At 45.0% G+C, this 23,275-nt stretch overlaps 1 protein-coding gene and 1 pseudogene across 5 annotated transcripts in view; both read right to left on the minus strand.

Moving 5' to 3' along the window:
- The window catches only part of LOC122541549 (zinc-binding protein A33-like), a 54,842-nt gene extending 53,397 nt beyond the window's left edge, over positions 1-1,445 (minus strand). For all 4 annotated transcript variants that reach the window (XR_015753027.1, XR_015753029.1, XR_015753028.1 and 1 more), the window contains exon 1: positions 1,297-1,445. The gene's annotated coding sequence lies outside the window, so the exon portion shown is untranslated. The remainder of the gene's footprint in view (positions 1-1,296) is intronic.
- An 11,080-nt stretch (positions 1,446-12,525) lies between these two features.
- Positions 12,526-23,052, minus strand: LOC148140075 (zinc-binding protein A33-like; annotated as a pseudogene). Its single transcript, XR_015753031.1, has 6 exons — positions 22,593-23,052; positions 22,273-22,368; positions 21,946-22,179; positions 21,333-21,355; positions 18,682-18,797; positions 12,526-13,092 (listed from the first exon to the last, which is right to left on the minus strand). The product of XR_015753031.1 is annotated as a zinc-binding protein A33-like (transcript).
- Positions 23,053-23,275: the final 223 nt, after the last annotated feature.

Consider the following 23,275-nt stretch of genomic DNA (forward strand, 5'->3'; position numbering starts at 1 on the left):
CAACATGCTGCGAAAATATTGTTGGGTATGCTGTCCAGGCAATTCATACTTTACATAAGTATGACAGGGTAATAGAAAATAATGCAGAATATAACCTCATAGCTACAGAGGAGGTGCAGAGAAAGATCAACCCTAATAAATGTTTTATACTGGAAGAGTTCACTCTAAACAAAAGCAACAAGATATTTGTGTTGCATGTTATATACAGCTCCATCATAGCCTTGATTTGATTTAATATTGTTACGTGTCCCAAGATACAGTGAAAAGTACTGTTTTGCATGCTTTCCAGGCAAATCCAAACCTTGTCCTTGTAGTCAGTGCCCTGAGTAATAGAAACATCGACCATATTAATCACCTCCTAACTGCCCTGCTGCTTTCAAAGAGCACATCAAGATCACTCTGATGCTCTGGACCTACTGGGTCCTACCATCATCGGGACACAACGCAGTCTCCACTATCCAGAGGAGACTTTCATTTTCTGCTGTCAATCCTCTTTACTGAGGAGCCTGGATCCACTGAACCGGTTGGCTGCCTGTTCACACACGCTCTCCAAATTCTGTGTCTACCCCCTAACACATTGATCAGCGGGCTTGGTTGCCTCACTGCGCCACAGAGACCTGCGTTCAATTCCCGCCTGTCAATTCCTGTTGTGTGGAGTTTGCACATTCTCCCCATGGCCCCAGTCCAAAAATGTGCCGGTTAGGTGAATTGGCCATGCTTAAATTGCCCGTAGTGTTAGGTGAAGGGGTAAATGTAGGAGAATGGGTCTGGGTGGGCTGCTCTTTGGAGGGTGGGTGTGGACTGTTTCCACGCTGTAAATAATCTAATCTAATCTTGCTCAGGTGTCCGACCACCTGGACAAACCCGTATTCACATGTCCCTCACTTTATTCAGTGAGTAAATAAAATGCTAGGAACTTCAGTTACTTACTCAAAAGAACCCACAGAAAACAAATTTGAAAAGGTAATAACAGGTATTTAATATGAGGCCTTGGGCTCCCTTAGTCCTTTCAGACAGGATTTATCAGCAGAATTATTACCAGAGCTTTATTGGAGTTATTAACATCTATCATTGCTCTCCACACTGTGTAAGTGCCTTTAAACTTTCTGACAGATAGGGCACTATCAGCTACTGAGATCATTGTCACTCAGTCTGTAATTATTGAACAGTGGATATAATGAATTTGTCTTTTTTCGAATACTTAAGAATTGATTTCAGTGCTCACTATCCCAGCATTATCTCCCGACAGCCTCAGCATTAACCAGGAAATATATCCTCATCAAAAATTTCACTGACCTGTTTTTCAGTAAAGAGCGTGTCATTCGCTTTCCACAAACTTCCTCCTGAAATCATTCCAAACAGAAACAGTGAGCCTGACAGTAACAGACCCATCGGAAAATGTGGTGAAATGAGCGGAGACAGGACAGATGGGAATGAACAGGGGGGTGGAAATGGATACATTTTGGAAGCAAGGTTGAGGATTGGGAATAGAAACTGAAACTTAACACGAGTCCCCGGTCACGTTGGTAGCAACTATCACACACCCACTGTATCAGGGACACACAGACATTCACAACACGGAGCTGTGACTGGATACGAATGGGTGTTCCTGCTCCTAACTGACCAAAGGAACGGTAAGGATGCAAAAAAAGTGAACCCTTGCGGATTATAGGCGTCAGAGCAGTAAATGTTAATTATTATAGGACGATGCAAACTCTGTAGGTTTTACAGTGTCATGCTCAGAATGGGCTATGTGAGAGTATCATATACCAAACTCTGTAGGTTTTACAGCGTCATGCTCAGATGGGCTATATGAGAATATCATATGCAAATTGGGTTGTTATGAGAATTTTAAACACACATCGGATTACAAATTCACAGAGTGACACAGCATGGAAACAGCCCCTTCAGTCCAACCAGTCCATGCCAACCATATTCCCAAACTAAATTAGTTCCACTTGCCTGCGTTTGGCCCATATACCTCCAAACTTATCGTATCCAAATGTCTTTTAAATGTTTTTACTGTACTTGCATCCACCACATTCCCTCGCAATTCATTCCACACATGAACCTCTCTCTGTGTAAAAAAAATTGTCCCTCATGTCCTTTCTAAATACAAAGAACAAAGAAAATTTACAGCCCAGGAACAGGCCCTTCGGCCCTCCAAGCCTGAGCCGATCAAAATGTACTGTCTAAACCTATCGGTCAATTCCTAAGCATCTGTATCCCTTTACTCCCCATCTACTCATGCATTTATCCAGATGCATCTTAAATGAATCTAATCCCTGCCTCTACCACCTCTGCTGGCAACACGTTCCAGATGCCCACCACCCTCTGTGTGAAGTATTTGCCGCATGTATCCCCCTTAAACTTTCCACCTCTCACCTTGAAAGCATGACCTCTCGTTATTGAATCCTTCATCCTGGGAAAAAACTTACTTCTATCCATCCTGTCTACACACTTCATGATTTTGTAAACCTCAATCAGGTTCCCCCTTAATCTCCTTTTTTCTAATGAAAATAAACCTAATCTACTCAACCTTTCTTCATAGCTAGCACCTTCTATACCAGGCAACATCCTCGTAAACCTTCTCAGCACCCTCTCCAAACGTCCACATCCTTTTGGTAATGTGGCAACCAGAAATGTACACAGTATTCTAAATGCGGCCAAACCAATGTCTTGTGCAATTTTAACATGACTTGCCAACTCTTATACTCAATACCATGTCCAATGAAGGCAAGCATACTATATGCTTTCTTGACCACTCTATCCACCTGTGCAGCAATCTTCAGGGACCAATGAATCTGCACTCCCACATCTCTCTGCCCATCAACTTTTCCCAAGTCTCTTACATTCATTGTATTATTTGCTCTAGAATTAGACTTGCTTAAATGCATCACCTCACATTTGTCTGGATTGAAAGCATCTGCCACTTTTCTGCCCAACTGTCCAATCTATCTATATCCTCCTGTATTCTCTGACAGTCCCTTATGGTTTCTGCTACTCCACCAATCTTTGTGTCATCTGCAAACTTGCTGATCATTTAGGTATATTACAAACAACAGTGGCCCCAATACTGACCCCTGTGGAACACCACTGGTCACCTTTCTCCATTTCGAGAAACTCCCTTCAACTACTACTCCCTGTCTCCTGTTGCTCAACCAGTTTTTTATCCACCTAGCTAGAACACCCTGCACACCATATGACTTCATTTTCTCCATGGGAAACCTTATCAAATGCCTTACTAAAGTCCATATCTATGACATCAACAGCCCTTCCTTCATCGATCAACTTGGTCACTTTCTCGAAGAGCTCTATTAAGTTGGTAAGGCACGATCTCCCCCACATAAAACCATGTTGCATATCACTGATAAGTCGATTCTTTTCTAAATATAAATAGATCCTATCCCTCAGTATCTACTCCAGCAACCTTCCCACCATCAACGTCAGGCTCACTGGTCTGTAGTTACGTGGAATATCCCTACTACCCTTCTGGTACAGGGGGACAACATGAACAACCCTCCAATCCTCCAACACCTCACCTGTATTTAAAGATGCCACAAAGATATCTGTCAGGGCCCCAGCTATTTCCTCTCTCACCTCCCTCAGCAAACTGGGATAGATCCCATTCGGTCCTGGGGATTTGTCCACCTTAATAACCTCTAGCCTACCCAACATATCTTCCCTATTACGTCAATGTGATCCAGACTAATCAAACTTCTATCTCTAATCTCAACATTCATCATGTTCCTTTCCTCAGTGAACACTGATGCAAAGTGATCATTCAGAATCTCACCCATTCTCTCAGGTTTGACACACAGCCTTCCTTTGTTATCCTTTAGTGGACCAATCCTTTCTCTAGTTACCCACTTGCTTCTTATATAAGAACAAAATGCTTTGGGATTCTCCTTAATTCTGCTCACTAAAGCTATTTTATGACCCCTTTTAGCCCGCTTGATTCCTCATTTAAGACTTGTCTTACTCTTCCGATATTCTTCCAGGGCCCGTTCTGTTCTTAGCTGCCTAGACCTTATGTATGCTTCCCTTCTCCTCTTGGCTAGTCGTATAATTTCTCCTGTCATCCACGGTTCACGAATCTTGCCCTTCCTATCCTTTACCTTCAACGAGACATGCCTATTCTGCACTATCTTTAACCTATCTTTGAAAGCCTCCCACATCTCAAAAGTGAACTTCCCTTCAAATAGCTGTGTCCAATCCACATTTCCGAACTCCTCCCTAATTTTGATATAAATGGCTTTGGCCCAGTTTAGTACTCTTCCCTTAGGACCACTTTCTTCTTTATCTACGAGTATTCTAAAACTTACAGAATTGTGGTCACTGTTTCCAAAGAAATTCCCCACTGCAACTTCTACCACCTGTCCTGGCTTGTTCCCCAGTACCAGGTCCAATATGGCCCCTTCCCTCATCGGACTATTGACCTACTGGTCTAGAAAACTCTCCTGGACGCTTCTTACAAATTCTAGCCCATACAGACCTCTGATGTTAAGTGAATCCCAGTCAATGTTGGAAAAATTAAAATCTCCCATCACCACTACCCTATTACCCTAAATCTTTCTCCTCTGACCTTAAAAATACTTTTGAACTCCCCATCCCAGGGAAAATAGCTATTCTCCTTATCCATGGCCCTCTTGATTTTATAAACCTCGGTAAGGTCACCCCTCAACCTCCTACATTCCAGTGAAAGAAGTCCCAACTTATTTCAATAACTCAAACCCTACTTTCCTGAATCTTTTCTGAACCCTCTCCAATTTCATAATAGCGTGCAGGGCGCACGGAACTGCTCACAGTACTCCAGAAGAAACCTCGAACATTGTAGGCAACAACTACTGACTTTTATGGATCACCTTTAACTGACTCAGACTATCCCAGGACACGGCCCTGCATTATAAACCAAAACCCGGCAACCAGAGCCGTTTGGAGCTAGAAGGTCATGTGACCAAGTACCTGGCCAAAGAGGGATGTTTGAGGGAGAAGGGTGAAAGTGAAGTTCGGATACCGAGGGGCGAGGGAGAAGGAGAGCAACCCAGAGATTGGGGCCCAGGCAACCGGAAGACAGAGCCACCTGCGAGCGACTCAAATCAAGGGTGCTCCCATTGGACAGAGTTACAGGAATGCAGCAATTTCAGACGGGTTTACACTGGAGCTGATCTGGTAAACATAGAGAGAGCAAAGAGGTCATGGATTTCAAAGTAAGGTGGAGAATATTAAAACCCAGATTCTCCTTCACCAGGAGTCCAGGGAGCTCACTGAGTACGGGGAGGAGAGGGGGTTGGTGCTGTGTGTACAGGACACGGGTGAGTTTGACAGCAGGTTGACAGCGGGTGGGATGTGGGAGACCTGTCCGGAATGGGATGGAACTGTCTCGACTGGGATTTTTTTTTAAAAAGGCATGTTCTGGTGTTGACTCGATAGACCGAATGGTTCCCTTCTGTGCTACAATAAATCCTTCTCTGACCCAATATTCTGAGAGAAAACTAAACTTGGTAATTACGGAAAGAAAGTGCAAAGCTCACGACAATTTATTCCCGGAATGATACCGGTATTTCTGGGATTTCACAGATAGCGGGCGAGTGCGGGAGTTCGATGAAAACAAAACACACAGCCTCCCCCTAAACGCACAAAAGCGTTTAATTTGTTCCTGCTTTCCAGTAAAAGTACAGCCATGCAATTCTCTCAGAGAGTCCTTGGCCATTCGGGCTATTAACCATCAAAGGCATTGCTCACTTTTTGTGGGTCTGAGGAAGGGTCACCGGATCCGAAACGTTAACTCCGATTTCTCTCCACAGATGCTGCCAGACCTGCTGAGCTTTTCTTGTTTCTGATGTACGGCATCCGCAGTTCTTTGGGTTTTCTTCTTTGTGTTCTATTTTCAGTGAACGGCGTCTTCCTGCAGTTCTGAGGGTCTGTCAGCTGGTGGCAGCCGTGCACCGTGTAACAAAGAGAGTCCGGCACCTCAACCCATCCCAGCCTCAGTGAATTAGGGAAATGGAGCAGCCAATACACACAAAGTACAGGATAAAAGCAAATTACTGCGGATACTGGAATCTGAAATCAAAAGAGAAAATGCTGGAAAATCTCAGCAGGTCTGGCAGCATCTGTAAGGAGAGAAAAGAGCTGACGTTTCGAGTCTAACTGACCATTTGTCTCTTTAAAATTAGGTGCTGCCAGACCTGCTGAAAATTTCCAGCAACTTCTCTTTTAAATCAGATGCTGCCAGACCTGTTGAGATTTTCCAGCATTTTCTCTTTTAAAGCAGATGCCAGCATCCGCAGTAAAATTTGCTTACATACAAAGTACGGTCTTGAATAGCACAATCAGAAAATAAAATGCTTTGTTGGTTAATATCGCTTGAAAGGTTTGGTTGTGTGAAAATTGTTCGTCTCGCATCGATACTGGGAGAACTGCCCTGCTCCTCATTACAGTGGGATCTGAAACCTCTGGCCCACCCAGCCTGCACTGACCTATCTTCACTCGTTCACTTTCCAGCAATTGATCCATAATTGTGAATATTTTGGTAGCACAAGAGTTTTTCCAAGGATCTTTTACAGCTCATGACGTTTTCTGCCTCAACTACCATCCTAAGCAATGCATTTCAGAGTCCCATCGCACTGAGGGAAAAACATTTTCCTGAAATCCCCTCTAACGAAGAGCAAAGAACAAAGAAAATTTACAGCCCAGGAACAGGCCCTTTGGCCCTCAAAGCCTGAGTTGATCCAAATCCACTGTCTAAACTTGTCGCCCAATTCGCAAGCATCTGTATCCCTCTTCTCCTCAACTGCTCATGCATCTGTCCAGACGCACCTTAAATGAATCTACCGTGCCTGCCTCTACTACCTCTGCTGGGAACGTGTTCCAGTCACCTACCACCCTCTGTGTAAAATACCTGCCACGTGTATCCCCCTTAAACTTTTCGCCTCTCACCTTGAAAGTGTGACCTCTCGTTATTGAATCCTTCACCCTGGGAAATAGCTTATCTCTATCTATCTACCTGTCTATACTCTTCGTGATTTTGTAGACCTTAATCAGGTCCCTTCTCAATCTCCTTTTTTTCCAAATGAAAACAATCCTAACCTACTCAATCTCTCTTCATAACTAGCACCTTCCATACCAGGCTCTCCATGCCCATTTTAATCGGATACTCCTCAATCAGATCCCCTCTCATCCTTGTCTGTTCTAAAGAATGCAACCCAATTCTATCAGCTTCTCTTCAGAGCTAAACTGTTCCATCCTGTGAACCTGGGCTGCACCTCCTCCAAGGTAGCAGTGAATGTACACTGAACTAATCCGCAATATAATCCCTCACCTTCAGAAACATCAGCTCGTCTTTTTCCTCCATCTGTTTCTGCAACTTTGAGAGTTTCTCCTCAATAGAATTTAAATTCTCCTGAATCTCTTGAAGGTTTCTCTCCATTGGTTCTACAATCCTCTCCTCTTTCTCCCTGAGATCTCTGAGTAAACGCTGCTCTTTCTCAGTGAGAATCTGGTGCATTTTAGTGAACTCGGATATGATGTGGGTCTGCAGACTGCTCCCCTGTTCCTACAAATGAAATGTGAAACCTCATTAATGTCCCGTGATAAAGGGAACTAGACTGACCCAGACCCCAGAAAATCAGCACAGGGAATGCTCTAAATCTTCTGTTTTCCTTCTTTTGTTTGCAGTTTACAAAACAGCCATTTCTTTTCTGTGAAAGATTTCGAAGAAGATTCCAAATGATCCTTGGATTGGGAGAGTCAATCACAGAAGGAAAGGGATTACCTGAATTACCTCTAGCGGGGGATGACTAGATCAAGCATGTCTCTAGTTTATTGCCCTTGTGAATCTCAATAGCTTCACTAATCAGCAGGAAACTCTGAATCTGCTATCTGAAACAAAATCGGAAATTGCTGGAGAATCTCAACAGGTCTCATACCATCTGTGGAGAGAGAAACTCAAAGTTAACTCAGAGTTTGCAAGAAACGGCACAGAGAGTCATAGAGTCGTAGAGATGTACAACATGGAAACAGACCCTTCGGTCCAACCTGTCCATGAGACCAGATATCCCAACCCAATCTAGTCCCACCTGTCAGCACCCGGCCCATATCCCTCCAAACCCTTCCTATTCATATACCCATCCAAATGCCTCTTAAATGTTGCAATTGTACCGGCCTCCACCACTCCCTCTGGCAGCTTATTCCATACACGTACCACCCTCTGTGAGAAAAAGTTGTCCCTTAGGTCTCTTTTATATCTTTCCCCTCTCACCCTAAATCTATGCCCTCTAGTTCTGGACTCCCCAACCCCAGGGAAAAGACTTTGTCTATTTACCCTATCCATGCCCCTCATAATTTTGTAAACCTCTATAAGCTCACCCCTCAGCCTCCGATGCTCCAGGAAAAATAGTCCCAGCCTGTTCAGCCTCTCCTTATAGCTCAAATACTGGAAACGTTCATTCTCAACATGACCCATCTTCTCAATTTCAGAGAACAGCTTCAGGTTATCCTGGTGATCCTCACACTTCACTTCCTCCTCTCTCACTTTCTGGCTTAAATTCTCTAGCTTGACAGACCAAACTCACTATTCCCAAACACTCCAGACAGAGAAAATATCCTCCCAGTATTTATCCTGTGAAGCACATTCGGAATTACAAATGTTTCAGTAAGTTTATTTTTTCTGTTCTCTAAACTGTAAATGTTATATACCATGTCTTCTCAGTCTCTCGTCATCATAGAGTTTCCAGCAGATATTCACCAAACCATCCAGAAAGTTTATGAAAAAATCACAGTGCAACTTCACTATTCTGATACTTCAATTATTTTCTTTGAAATGGATTTAAAGTGAAAATACAGTTGGTGATCTAAAGTGTTACTCTGACTCTCTCCGCAGAAGCTGCCTGGCCTAAGAAAGGAGACCAATCAGCCCATTGTGACAGTTAACCATCATTCACTTTTCTCACTTCTGTCTTTTTTGCAGATTCTTTCCCCTGCTGCAGTGTTAGCAGGTGGCAGCCATGTACCGTATCGACTCTGACTTGTTGTCCTCATTATCTCCAAGACAGACAGACAGGGGCCTTTGCAGGAATTGGCACCAGGAGAAGGGAAATGAACATACAGACAAAGGATATCTGCACATTCTCCCCACTCTCTGTCTCCTGTCGCTCAGAAAATTTCCCAGCCAGATCAGTAACTTACCCTCAATTCCAAAGTTCTTGAAATAGTCGGTGCTTGAAATTCGGTGTATGCTCCACATTGTCTCCTCAATGTGGCAACGAATTCCATATTCCCATCATCCACTGTAAAATAAATCCTCCTAACACAAGGGAAAGAGGGAATTCTGAGGCTTCTTTGACGTTCAGCTGATGTAAGAAAAATAGAGGAGAAAGTGAGGTCTGCAGATGCTGGAGATCAAAGTTGAAACTTTATTGCTGGAACAGCACAGCAGGTCAGGCAGCATCCAGGGAACATTCAGGCATTCAGGCATTCCTGAAGAAGGGCCTGTGCCCGAAACGTCGAATCTCCTGTTCCCTGGATGCTGCCTGACCTGCTGTGCTGTTCCAGCAATAAAGTTTCAACTAAGAAAAATAGAGCAAGGCAAACTCGCTCCTTGCAAATCTCTGTCTTCTCTCTCTATCTGTTCCACCCTGGTGTTAATCTGTTCCATTCTAGGCTGACTCCCTCACAGTCCCTCTATAATGCCACTACCCTTTTCCAGCACGTGATTTGCTCGCTCTGGCTGTAGACATAGAGCAGAAATTAGGCCATTCAGCCCAACAAGTCAACTCTACAATTCATTCATGGCAGATAAGTTTCTCTACCCCATTCTCCCCATAACACTTGATCCCCTTGACACTGAAGAACCTATCTATGTCAGTCTTAAATATACTCGATGACCTGGCCTCCACAGCCTTCTGTGGCAATGAATTCCATAAATTCACCATTCACTGGCTGAAAAAGTCTCTCCTTACCTCCATTCTAAAAGATCTTCCTTTACTCCAGGGCTGTGCCGTCGGGTCCTAGTCTCTCCTACCAATGGAAATATCTTTCCAACAACTACTGTGTCCAGGCCTTTCAGTATTCTTTATGTTTGGCTGATGAGCCTGTATCCTCAGCTGCTCACTTGAATCCTGGCCTTCACGTGGTGTACTTACCCTCTGAAGTATACCTAGGCTGAGGATACCAGACTAGTGGGTTCAACTTTGAAGGACCTGACAATCACTTCCTTTTGGAGCCCTTCAATAGGGAAGCCAAATGTTGCCTTGGTCTCTCCTTAAAACAATTTAGATGACTCTGACCAGAGTGTTGTGAATGAATTGGCCCAGCCATCAAATCAATATAAACACAAGCCAGTACTAATACAAAATAGTCCTAACTTCATAGGAACAAAGTTACAATAACCTTTAGTATTAAACATATTTGTCTAATCTTATTTGGCCCTTTAAGATAACAAGACTTTTTTTTATATTATGCTAATGTCCTTAGCACCTGGCTACGATGTTTGCACTGTGTCTAGTATGTGGGTATTGTGATCTCAGAGTTTTACTTAGAGAATTTACCAAGTATCCCTTGCTATTTGGAAATCTGAAACAAACAGAAATTGGTGGAGAAACTGGCGAAGCATCACTGGGCCTGAGATGTTGACTCTGCTTTCTCTGCGTAGATGCTGCCAGACCTGCTGAGTTTCAGTGTTCCTGGAACAGACCTATACGGAAAAGATCAGTAAAACTCACCTCATCTCAAAAATATTCACTCACTACCAATTTTATTTTTATATTGCCATTGTCATTTCATTCCATGGGCTTAAATTTTACTTTTAATTATTTCATGTAACAATTTCTCAAAAGCCTTCTCATTTCCAGAATCAAATTCCATTTGAGTCCAAACTGTGTCTTCATTAGAAAGCTCAAACACTTCAGTTAAGTGTGACTTGCTCATTAAAAAACTCACATAGGCTTTCCGCAATTATCCAGATTTGTTTAACTATGTTGAAGCTTATTGTTGAAATTTCCCACCAAAGGTTAATCTCACTGTCATGTTGCTGCTGGATTTATGTTGACACTTTTTAAAAAAGAAACTGAAACATTTACAATATTACAACTTAACAACATTACAAACTTCTCGTACCTAACTAAATTTGAATTCTTGACTGTAAAAACAATATTGCAGGCCAGCAGGTGTAAAGGAACATGACTTGGACCAGCTGAATACTCTATTCACGCATATTTACCACCTGAAGGTCTAAAACAGATGAATGTTCCCACTGCCCACCTAATGTCCCAACCTTAGGTGGCAATGACTGAAGTTCCAGAGTAAATGTGGCATCACGTCCCCCAAGTACCTAATACTCTCTTGACTCAAAACAAGAATTTTTAAAATAATCCAGATGACATTGGAATGTGAGGTGCAAATTACAAGTACATAAATATTGATACAATCTAAATTGTATCCATGCATACAGTGTTATAATAATAATTTTTATAAAATTGGAATTTTCATTGGGGTGAGAAAGGATTAGTTCACTGTGGATCATTATGAGAGAGCAATAAATCAAGGTTAAATGATAGCTGTGACTTCACCAACATTCCAGTGTGCACCAGCTGAACAATTTTTAAAAATGGTTAAATATTATCTGATCATGAACAGTTCACAAAATACTTTCAAATCTGAGAGGTTTTCAAATCAGTATTGATGGCAGTCTCACACCATAAATACCCTCAAACCAATTTTCCACCTAATGTAAAGCAAGCTCCCATAGACATAGGAATTTCCTTCCTTCCAATTTTCTGACAGAGAAGTCAAATTCTGGGCATTATCGAGATCCAAACAAAGCAAGTCCAGTTTCTCAGTGCTATTAAATCATGATTTGGAGGAACCAGTGTTGGACTGGGGTGGACAAAGTTAAAAATCACACAACATCACGTTATAGTCCAACAGGATTATTTGGAAGCACTAGCTTTCGGAGCGCTGCTTATTCGACCACCTGATGAAGAAGGTTGAAAAGGGCTTATGCCCGAAACGTCGATTCTCCTGTTCCCTGGATGCTGCCTGACCTGCTGCGCTTTTCCAGCAACACATTTCCAGCACCTGATGAAGAAACAGCGCTTCGAAAGCTAGTGCTTCGAAATGAACCTATTAAATCACGTGTGAGATATTCTTTACTGCAGCATGGTGAGATGCTGAAGATCAGTCTGACATATTTATTTTGATTGCCAGTCCCCCTGGAAAGACTCCACTGACCCTGCAGTGAAAGGATTTGGTGTTCTCCTGGAAAGACTCCCCTGAGCCCAGTCTGAGACCCACTGACTGATTCATCTCCAACACCGTCATGTAGCGCCACCTCCCGCCTGTGGAGCAACATTACAGGCAGGAAGGTCCCCGGGTTCCTGCAGCTCACAGCTCACTCTACCCAGTCAGTCCCTCTCTACAATTGAGCTTCTATTTGTTTCTTCTCTCCTCCCTCCTTCTTTCCCCCAGACTGAGACCGACCCCCATCAGTTTACAGCTGGCAGGAGGCAGGGGGACGGGGTGAAATTATGGGATGGATCTGTCAGTGCCCTTTAATCCCGCAGATTGTCAGCGGGGCGGAGTTTTTCCCGCCGTCATTCCCTCCCGGACTGAAGATGGGAAAGATCCTCTCAGTGAAAGTGTGGGTGAAAGTGTGGAGATGGGACATGGTGTCCGCATTGTAAAATGACACCTGTCCACCCTCATAGTCCAGGAAAACCCCGATCTTCCGGGGATTCACACTCAGGGAGAGGGGGGTCCGTGAGGGGGAGGTGGCGGCAAAATAACCACATCCGGGTAACAGCCACACAATCCAGAATCCGGTCTCCGGGCTCGGGGTGATCTCCCCTTTCCTCATCACAGACTCTCGGGCCACTCCCAGATACCACCAGATCTTCCCCCCCACCTCCACCTCCCAGTAATGTCTCCCTGATGTGAATCCCTCTGATCCCAGGACACAGGCCCAGGAATCAAATCTCTCCGGGGAGTCAGGGAGCCGCTGCCGTTTGTCTCCGAGTCTCACACTGGTCCGGTCCTCAGACAGGATGAGCCGGGGATGCGCTGTGTTCGGATCCAGAGTCAGAGAGGCTGGAGCTGGGGGAGAGATCAAATAACACCGTCAGAGAGAGGGAGGGAGAGAGAGAGACCAGGGAGAGTGAGGGGAGCAGGTAGTGAGGGGTTGACCGATACAGGGGGGTGAGAGTGAAGGGGAGATAGGGCGAATCTGGAAAAGAGGAGTTTGAAGGAGTGGAGGGACAGGGAAAGAGGAGTGAGTGAGGGGGAGTGCAGTGAGAGTGGAGCAATGAGGAGGAAGCATGGTAAGGCCGATGGCTGTTGAGGGATAAGGAGGGAGGTGAGGTGAGAGGGTTCATTTGGAGGGGAGTTAGTGGGGAAATGAAGAACAGAACACTAACCCTAACATTAACCTTATCGCAGGAGGGAGAGGAAGGTTAAAGAGAGGGAGAGAGTGAGGAGAGTTGGGATAGAGGGTGGAGAGTGAGGAGAGGTGGGAGGGAGAGGAGGGAGACTGAGGGGGTGGTATGAGAGAGAATGGTGTGGAGATTAAGGGGGAGCTCAGAGGAGGGAGAGCAATGCGAGGGTGAGTGCTCAGGTAAGAGCAATGGGAAGGGGTATTCCTAGGGCCGGGTAAGGGAGAGAGCAGTTTGGGGAGTGCCTGCAGTGCCATCATCTGGAGAGCCAGGAGGAGTGGGGAAAAGAAGGGGGAATTGTGGGGATGGGAAGTGTGATGGTCGTGACAAATTCCAGTGTGCTGGGGACAGTAAACTGAAGCAGAAAGTGAGGGGAGAGCGAGGGGCAGATTGTGTGGCAGAAGAGGTTGGAGTAGAAGCACTAAAGGTTGGGGAAGTAGAGGGGAGAGTGAGGGGAGTGCAAGGGGGTGTGGGACAGCATAGGGGAGTGTCAGATGATAGGGGCCAGAAGGGTGACGGGAGAGCGATGGGAAGAGTGAGGGGTATGGGAGAGGTTAGGGAGACTGAAGGAGTTAGTGAGAATGAATTATATGGACAGGATGGGGGGAAGGCAGAATGAGGGAAAAGAGAGACTGAGAGAGATGGATGGACATGGACTCCAATGGGAGATGGCTCGGTGCAGGAGGAAGATACGAATTAGAAGGGGAGAGTGAGTTGGAGACTGAGGGTGATGGAACTAGGAAAGGAGGGACAGGAAGGGAAGAATGAGAGGAGGGAAGAATAATGGGGAAGTGAGCACAGGGAGGAGTGCGATAACAAAATGAGTGTCAGTGAAAATGGAGAGTGAGGAAAGTGGACGGTAAGTGGAACTGGAAGGGTAGGGAACAGTAAGTGGAAGGTTGGTGAATGCAAGAGGAAGGGGAGAGTGAGGTGATGTGGGTGGGAATGAGGATAGTGAGGGGAAGCAGGAGTGATGGGCAGCAAGGAAGTGGGGAGACTGAGGGAGGGGTAGAGTGGAGTTACATTTATCAGGGAGGATTCAGGGAAAGGGGAGGGTAGCATGATGGAGAGTGGGAGGAAATGAGAGGAGGTTTTTTAAAAATTTCAGATCAGGGAATGGGAGATTGAAGAAATGGGGAAGTGATAGTGGATAGAATGAGTGGAAGCTGAGTAAAGATGGGGGAAGAGGGTATAGGGGTTTTGTGAGGGAGGGGAACAGTTTGGGATGGGATATGAGAGAGTTATTGATGGTGTAGAATGAAAGGATAAGGAAACGAGATTTGCCAAATAAGTGGACGATCGAGCATTGGAGATGGGGACAGTGAATGGGAGGGTTGAGAGATGAAGATGCAGTGAGTGAGGGGAAGAGAGAAGGGAGGTGAGAGTGAGGAGGAAGGGATGGCTGAGCTGGAGGAAAGAAGGACAGGTTCCTTTTGGGCATGGGAGGGATAAGTGAGCGGGAGAGAAAAATGTGTGGCAGGGAGTGACGAGGTATATGAGAGGGATGGGACATGTTAAGAGTATGGGGAATTAATCCATATGTGGAAGTGAGAGAACAAAATAAGGGCATTCTGAAGGTCAGTGAATTGGAGGATGAGGTCGAGTCTGTGAGGGGTAGAAGAGAGTCAAGATGAGGGGACTGTAGGCCAGGGATTTAAAAGGAAGGAGATAATCAGGTCTTGGAAGTTGAGCAAGTCTGAGGAATGTGGAGAAGGTGAGTGAATTTGAGGATGAGGTGGAGGGGAAGAGAAGTGGAGGTGAGAGTGAAGAGGAACGGGATAGTGAGGAGGCAAGATTAAAAGAGGGGAGAGTCTGGGGTGGGGGAAATCATGGCAGAGTGATTATGGAGGAATGGAGTGGAAGGGGAAGGTGAATGTGAGATGGTGTGAGGCAGAGGGTGAGAGCAGTGTGAGGTTGAGGGGAGACTGACTGGATTGGGAAGCTGTGATTGAGGGGACAGTGAGGGAGAGCTGAGAGAGTGTGAGGAATGAGCAGGAGGGGGCTGTGATATTGAGGGGGAAAGGGAAATCAGGAGGGAGTGAGGGAACATTGATAGCAATGGAGATTGGAGAGTGTGGGAAACCAGAGTGTTAGGGGGAGGTGGAGGGGAGAATGAGGTGGAGGGAAGAGGTTGTCAAAGTTTGGAAATGGAGGGAGGGTGGGGATAGGACTGAATGGTGAACAATTTAGAGGAATGGATGGATGTGAAGAGTGTGGAGGTGAGTCAGGTGGAGGGTGGAGAATGCAGTGAGGCCATGGTCTGTCAGGCTAAAGAACAATTAATGGCAGATACAAATCAAGAGAAGAATGAGGTCAAGGAGTAAGTAACCAGGATGGGAAGCTAAGCTAGAGGGATCAGTGAAGGAGAGGGAAGAATGAATGGAGAGTGATCAGGAGGGCAGAGAGGGAGTGCGAGAGTAGGCAAAAACAATGACTGCAGATGCTGGAAACCAGATTCTGGATTAGTGGTGCTGGAAGATCACAGCAGTTCAGGCAGCATCCGAGGAGCAGTAAAATCAACATTTAGGGCAAAAGCCCTTCATCAGGTGAGTACACAGAGTAGGGTCAAGAGAGTAGAAGTGGGGAGTGAGCAGAAGGGAGAGTGAGAGCAGGAGATAGTGGGGTGGGAGACCACGAGGGAGTGTTGCTTAGAGGTAGGGAGTGGTGATCCATGGCAAGGTGTTGGGGAGGGAGGGTGAGGAAAGTAGGGCCTGTATGGAGACAGAAGTGAGGGATAGGGACAAGGAATCTGAGGAGACAATGATGGGGTGAATAAAGAGATGGGTTGTGTGCAAGGTCATGAGATTGGAGGAGGTGAAAGGCAGGGGTTAAGGGAAATGGAGAGGGAAGTTGGCAGCGAGGGGGAGGGGGTTTGAAAATGAGGAAGATAACTCTGAAGAGGAGAATTGGGAGAGAGGAGGAGAGAGTGAAAATGAGATGTGTGTGGGAAGGCTGAGAATGTCGCGTGAGTGAGAGGGGGAACAATGTTGCTCCTTTAACAAGGTTAGGTTGTCCCTGTGTTTTTTGTCCGGGGGGTGGAGGGTCATAACCGCATATCTTCCCATGTGCCTGGTTTCTATGGGTTTTAGGGCTAATTTGGTTAGAGCTAACAGATAATGCCTCAGGTTTTAAACGGCTTTCAACTTTTTTAAAAAATGCAATGTCTGTTCACCTCCATCCCTCATCAGGATGGTCTCAGGGCTGTCTGCTTCTTCCTGGAACAAAGGCCTGAACTGTGCCCACCCCCACCACCCTCCTCCCCTTGGCTGAGCTTAGCCTCACCCTCACCAACTTTTCTTTTAACTCCCCTCATTTTCTTCAGGTCAGAGGAGTAGGAATCATTTCCCACATGGGCCCCTGTTATACCTGTCTCTTTGGGGTGTATGTGAAACATTCCTTTTCTCATCCTATTCCGGCCCCCACCCACAAGGCTTTCTGCATTTTGTCGATGATAACATTAATGCTGCCTCCTCACTCTCATGTCTGGAACTGGAAAATTTTATCAATTTCACTTCAAGCTTCCACACCGCTCTCACCTTAACCTAGTCCAGCTCTGACTCCTCCATTCCTTTCCTGGGAATATACAGGCCACCAATATCCATTATAAATCCACTGATTCCCACAGTTTCCTGGACTGCACATCCTTGCATCCTGCTACATGTAACGATTCCAGTCCATTCTCCCAATTCTCCACCCCATCACATTTTTTCCGATGATGCCAACTTTGACAAGGGAATTTCCGAGATGTCCAGTTTCTTCCTCAACCAAGGATACCCCAGCACTGTTGTTTCCAGGGCCCTCAAATGGTCCAACCTTTCTCCCACACTTCCGCCCTCACCTTCTCTTCCCTCCTGTAACAACAATCGGCTTCCCTTGTCCTTTCCTAACATCCCATCAGCATCCACATCTTGAGGATATTAGCCACATTTCCACCATGTCCAGTGAGATGCCACTACCCAACATATATTCCCTTCCCCTCTCTTAACCACCTTCCGCAGGGATCATTCCCTCAGGGACATCCTGTTGCAATCTTCCTTCATTCCCCCCCCCCCCGCCCCCCCCCCGACACACATACACACAGCCCCAAAGCACCTTTGCCTGCAATTGCCGAAGTTGTAACACCTGCCCATTTACTTCCTCTCTCCACAGTATCCAAGACTCCAAATGTACCCTCCTGGTGAAGCAGTACTTTACCTGCACTTCCCACAATCTTGTCTACTGTATTCACTGCTCACAATGTGGTCTCTGCTACCTTGGGGAAACAAAGCATTAACTGGATGACCACTTTGAAGAAGACCTACTTTTTGCTCACAAAAAAGACCCTGAGTTTCTAGTTGCCTGCCACTTTAACAGAGCATTCCTGATGAAGGGCTTATGCCTGAAAAGTCTATTCTCCTACTCCTCAGATGCTATCTGACCGGCTGTACTTTTGACCTTAACACACCATTCTGTTCCCTGCCGAATACCTCCATCAGAAGCTTGCTGCAGTGCTCATTTTCTGCTTGCAAACACTGCAGCCCTCTGGAATTAGTATTCACTTCAATAACTTTAGGGTCTGAGTTCTCCCATGTCCAGCCTTGATATCACATAGTCTGACATTACACACAACCTATTGCTGGCCATTAACAGTCTCTATTAACAGCTGTTCACCCTCATACCCAGATCATTATCCACTCCTTTGCCTGTCTAACTGCTCTTCTCTCTCTTTGGGGTCTATCCCCAGTTATCCTTTACTCCTTACTCCCTCACCCCACCCAATCCTCTGCATTTAAACTGACATTTTCTGAGTTAGAATCTGTTCTGAGGAAGGGTCACTCAATCAGAAATGCTAACTCTGATTTCTCTCCACAGATGCTGCCAAACCTGCTGAGCTTTTGAAGCAACTTCTCTTTTTGTTTCTCAAACATTCCCCATTTGATATGTGCCTGTCAACACTGGCTCTTTAAGGTCTACCCGTCTTCCTTCTATTCTGGTAAAAACTGTTCCTCCAATGTCACTCCAGATGAAGCCAGCCCAGTCTCCTCTCGAAATCCTGTTTCCGTGCTCTATTCCTCTGATTAGACAGAACCCTTTGCTGCTCTGACACACAGAGCTGATGGCTCCAGACACTTATCCAAATGAACCCACAGAAAGAACAATGTTTCCATGGAGAGTCTCTCTGAATTTACAACTAATGATGTGAAGATGTAACCTGGGGCCTTGGAGACCCTGCACAACTGGATTATCATCAGGCAAAATGAATACACATGTTTACCTGGGTGAATGGTGTGTGTCATTTCTCTCCAGACTGTGTACTGCAAAGGGCCAGTGAACTGTGCGAGAGACAGAGAGCTGTCAGCAGCTGAGAATTCGTTCCCCTCCTTACTAATCCTGTAAATATTAAACAGTTGACATGATAAATTCAGTTTTGTTCAAATATTAGAAATGATTTAAATAATCATGCTTTCAGTGTTGTTCATGTTTGAGTCAATGAGCTTGAATGTGAAATGTTCATCTTATTTTAAAACTGATCCAAAAATACTTAGATATTGCAAGGGCAAGGATTGGAAACCCCCACATCCAGAGAAAGGCCCATGCCCTGACAACAGATTAGTTACTGAGACATCACACACCATGCAGATGATAGACATTTCCTCCATCCCCTTACTGTATGATCAAGAGAGTTTGTGGAACAGAGACAAAAAAACTGAAATATCTGAAAGCCTTTTTATAAATATATGAAGGACAAAAGGGTAATGAGGGTGGGAGTAGTGCCTCTCAAAGATTAGCAAGGCAGCCTTTGCGTGGAGGTGCAAGAGATAGTGAGATACTAAACACCTATTTTGCACCAGTGTTTACTGTGAAGAAGGACATGAAAGATAAAGAAATAGATGGCGACATTTTATAAATGTCCATATTTCGGAGGAGGAGGTGCTGGATGTCTTGAAATAAATAAAAGTGGATAGATCCTCTGGACTTGAACAGATGTGCCCTCAAACTCTATGGGAAGCTAGGGAAGTGATTGTTGGGTCCCTTGCTAAGATATTGCATCATTAACAGTCACAGGTGAGGTGCTGGAAGACTGGAGGTTGGCTAACATGGTGCCACTATTTAAGAAAAGTGGGAAGGAAAAGCCAGGGAACTATAGACTGGTGAGCTTGACATTGGTGGTGGGCAAGTTGTTGGAGTGAATCCTAAGGGACAGGATTTCGAAAACTGTGGAAAGGCAAGGACTGATTAGTGATTGTCAGCATGGCTTTGTGCATGGGAAATCATGTCTCCTGAATTTGACAGTTTTTTGAAGAAGTAACAAAGAGGATTGATGAGGGCGGAGCAGTAGACATGAGCTGTATGGACTTCAGTAAGGCATTCAACAAGGTTCCCCATGGGAGATTGGTTAACAAGGTTAGATCTCATGGAATACAGGGAGAACTAGCTAATTGGATACAGAATTGGCTCAAAGGTCGAAGACAGGATGTGGTGGTTATTTTTCAGACTGGAGGCCAGTGGTGTGCCACAAGGATCAGTGCTGGGTCCAGTATGTTTCTTCATTTATATGAATGATTTGGATGTGAACATTGGATGTATGGTTAGTAAGTTTGTAGATGACACCAAAACTGGAGGTGTAGTGGACAGTGAAGAAGGTTACGTCAAAGTACAACAGGATTTGGATTAGATCAGTGGACTGAGGAGTAACAGGTGGAGTTTAATTTAGATAAATTCAAGGTGCTGCATTTTGGAAAAGCAAATCAGAGCAGAACTTATACACTAAATGGAAAGTTCTTAGGGAGTGCTGCTGAACAAAGAGACCTTGAAGTGCAGATTTATAGATCCTTGAAAATACAGTTGCAGGTAGATAGGATAGTGAAGAAGGTGTTGTGTATGATTTCTTTTATTGGACAGAGCATTGAGTATAGGAGTGGGGTGGTCATGTTGTGGCTGTACAGGACATTGTATCAGGTACTTTTGGAATTTCCGTGCAATTCTGGTCTTGTTCCTAGTGGAAGTATGTTATGAAACTTGACAGGACTAGAAAAGTTTTATGAGGATCTTGCCAGGGTTGTAAGATTTGTGCTATAGGGAGAGGTTGAATTGGCTGGGGTTGTTTTCTCTAGAACATTGGAGGCTGAGGGATGACTGTGTAGAGGTTAATAAAAATCATGAGGGGCATGAATACGGCAAATAGACAAGGTCTTTTCCCTGGGGTGGGGAAATCCAGAAGTAGAGGGTTCAGGGTGAGAGGGGAAAGATATAGAAGGACATAAGGGGCATCATTTTCATGCAGAGGGTGGTGTGTGTATGGAATGAGCTGCCAGATGAAGTGGTGGAGGCTGGTAAAATTGCAACATTTAAAAGGCATATGAGTGGGTATATAAATAGGAAGAGTGCAGTGAGATATGGGCCAAGTGCTGGCAAATGGGATTAGATTAGGTTAGGATAACTGGTCGGCATGGACGAGTTGGCCCAAAGAGTCTTTCTGTGCCGTACGCCACTATAATTCTATGACTCTGTGATTCCCCATTTAAACTCTGACTGTCTCAGGCTGGTCAGGAGTCATGCAGGGAGGGATGGCCATTCCCTGGAAACATGGGCCGTGTGTCTCTCTCAGGGTCAGGGGAAGGTCACAGTCACACAAACAGCCCAAATCAGGGCAGTGATCACTTCCAGCCTGAGAACCAGGCTGTACTATTTACAGACATCTTGTCATTGTTTACAATACTGTAGAACAGTTTTATCAAAGCTAATGCTGTTTCACACCTGTAATGAGCTTCTTGTTGTAAAAAAACACTTTGTGTGTGAGCATAACCGGAGTTCATGTCGCCCGATAAACAACCCTTTAAAGCAGTGACAATAGCCAGGAAATAAACACTAAATAACCCAGCCCTGAGCAAACTGTGCAGAATTTCAGTAAAGAGCATGTCCTACCTTCTCTTCCGACAAGCTTCCTCCTGAAAGAAATGAATCACAAGCAGTGAGGATGGCAGTAACAGATTTCAGGAGGAGACAGACAGGCTGCTGAAATGTGCAGACACAACACAGAAGTGTGAAGTGATACATTTTGGAAAGAAGATAGAGGAGAGGGTAAAATGAACTGGAACTGACCATCAGTCCCGTTCACAGACACAGTGACTCTCACACTCCCACTGTACCAGACAGACCCACACACCCTTCACATGGAACTGGATTATAATGGGAGCTCTAGGAGATCATTAAGCTTTGGGAACACAGATAATAATACAAAAACAAAATAACAACTGATTCTTGGGAGAATGTCTGTAATCACCAGAATCTACAGACGGTGTGGCAACAGTTACAGAAAACAGAGATTACTGGAAATTCTCAACAGGTTTGGAAGGATCTGTGGACAGACTTCAGAGTGAACGTTTCGGGAGCACTGAGCCTAATTCAGAGACAACAGCAGAATCGTCCAGACAGTCACAAGTTCAGTTAACTTTCTTTGCACTAAATTCAATATTATTTCTACAGTCAGCATTATGTCTGAAATGTAGCTGAAATAACATGCAATATCTTCCCTTACCTTCAGAAATATCAGCTCGTCTTTTTGATCCATCTGTTTCTGCAACTTTGAGAGTTCCTCCTCAATAGAATTTAAATTCTCCTGAATCTCTCGAAGGTTTTTCTCCATTGGTTCTACAACCCTCTCCTCTTCTTCCCTGAGATCTCTGAGTGAACGCTGCTCTTTCTCAGTGAGAATCTGGTGCATTTTAGTGAACTCGGATGTGATGTGGGTCTGCAGACTGCTCGCCTGTTCCTACCAAATGAAATGTGAAACCTCATTAATGTCCCGCGATAAAGGGAACAAAACTAACCGAGATCCCAGAGAATCAGCACAGGGAGAGCTCACCCTCAGGACGGAAATCTTCCGTTTCTGGGTCAGTTCAGTTTGGAGAACCACCGATTTCTTCTCTGTGAGAGTATCTAAGTAAGATTTCAGCTGATCCTAGAATTGGAAAATAAAATTACATTCTCAAAGTGTTCGCCCCTGAAAATGTGCTAATTCCTTATTAAAACTATTTCAGAAGAAGACGAACGCTGCAGGAGAGCAATTGTCAGCGATACAATTCCTGTTTCTGGTCTCTGATGGAGGTGTGTGAGTCCAGACGAGTCTCAAAGATGGTCTGAACAGATTGCTTAGAAATATCGATGACAAAATACAATGTTTACCTTGTAGATTTCAACAGCCTCATTGATCGGCAGGAAGCGGTGCTCTCTGTGTTCCCGCGAATCTCTACAAATCAGACAGATCAACTTCTTGTCAGTTTCACAAAACAGCTTCAGATCTTCCTGATGTACCTCACAGTGAGGTTTACTTTCCTTCTCTGTCGGATCCAGCTTTAATTTTCGAGCTTTCTCCGCCAGATTCGCTAAGGCCCGATTTACCCTGAGGTTTCTTTCCGTAAACTCCTCTCTACATTCCGGGCAGGAGTTTATCTCCTTCTTTTCCCAACTCTCGGTGATACAGGAGCGGCAGAGATTGTGTCCACAACCCAGTATTACCGGATCGGTGAAGAAATCCAGACAAATGGGACAAATTGTCTCCTCGGTCCAACTCTCTCCCTGCTGTCTGGACGCCATGTTCACCCTCAGCGTTTCCTGATACAAACCACTTTCAGTTTCGATATCCCTGCGCTGGTAAATACATCCAGTTCAACGTTTCCCCGAGGAATTTCACCGCAATACTCAGAGACTGATTACAGGAAATCGGAATGAGTCTCGGCTATTCAGCCCCCACCATTCAACATGATTCTGTCTGATCGATTACTCCAGTGCCTTTTACCCTCCCGATTCCAATAACCCTGAATGCCGTTGGTAATCAGAAACCTGGAAACTCCATCCTGAAACATGCT

The sequence above is a fragment of the Chiloscyllium plagiosum genome, unplaced genomic scaffold (assembly GCF_037043375.1).
Source record: "Chiloscyllium plagiosum isolate Xiang-an unplaced genomic scaffold, Cpla_swu_hap1 HiC_scaffold_35, whole genome shotgun sequence".
NCBI classification, from domain to species: domain Eukaryota; kingdom Metazoa; phylum Chordata; class Chondrichthyes; order Orectolobiformes; family Hemiscylliidae; genus Chiloscyllium; species Chiloscyllium plagiosum.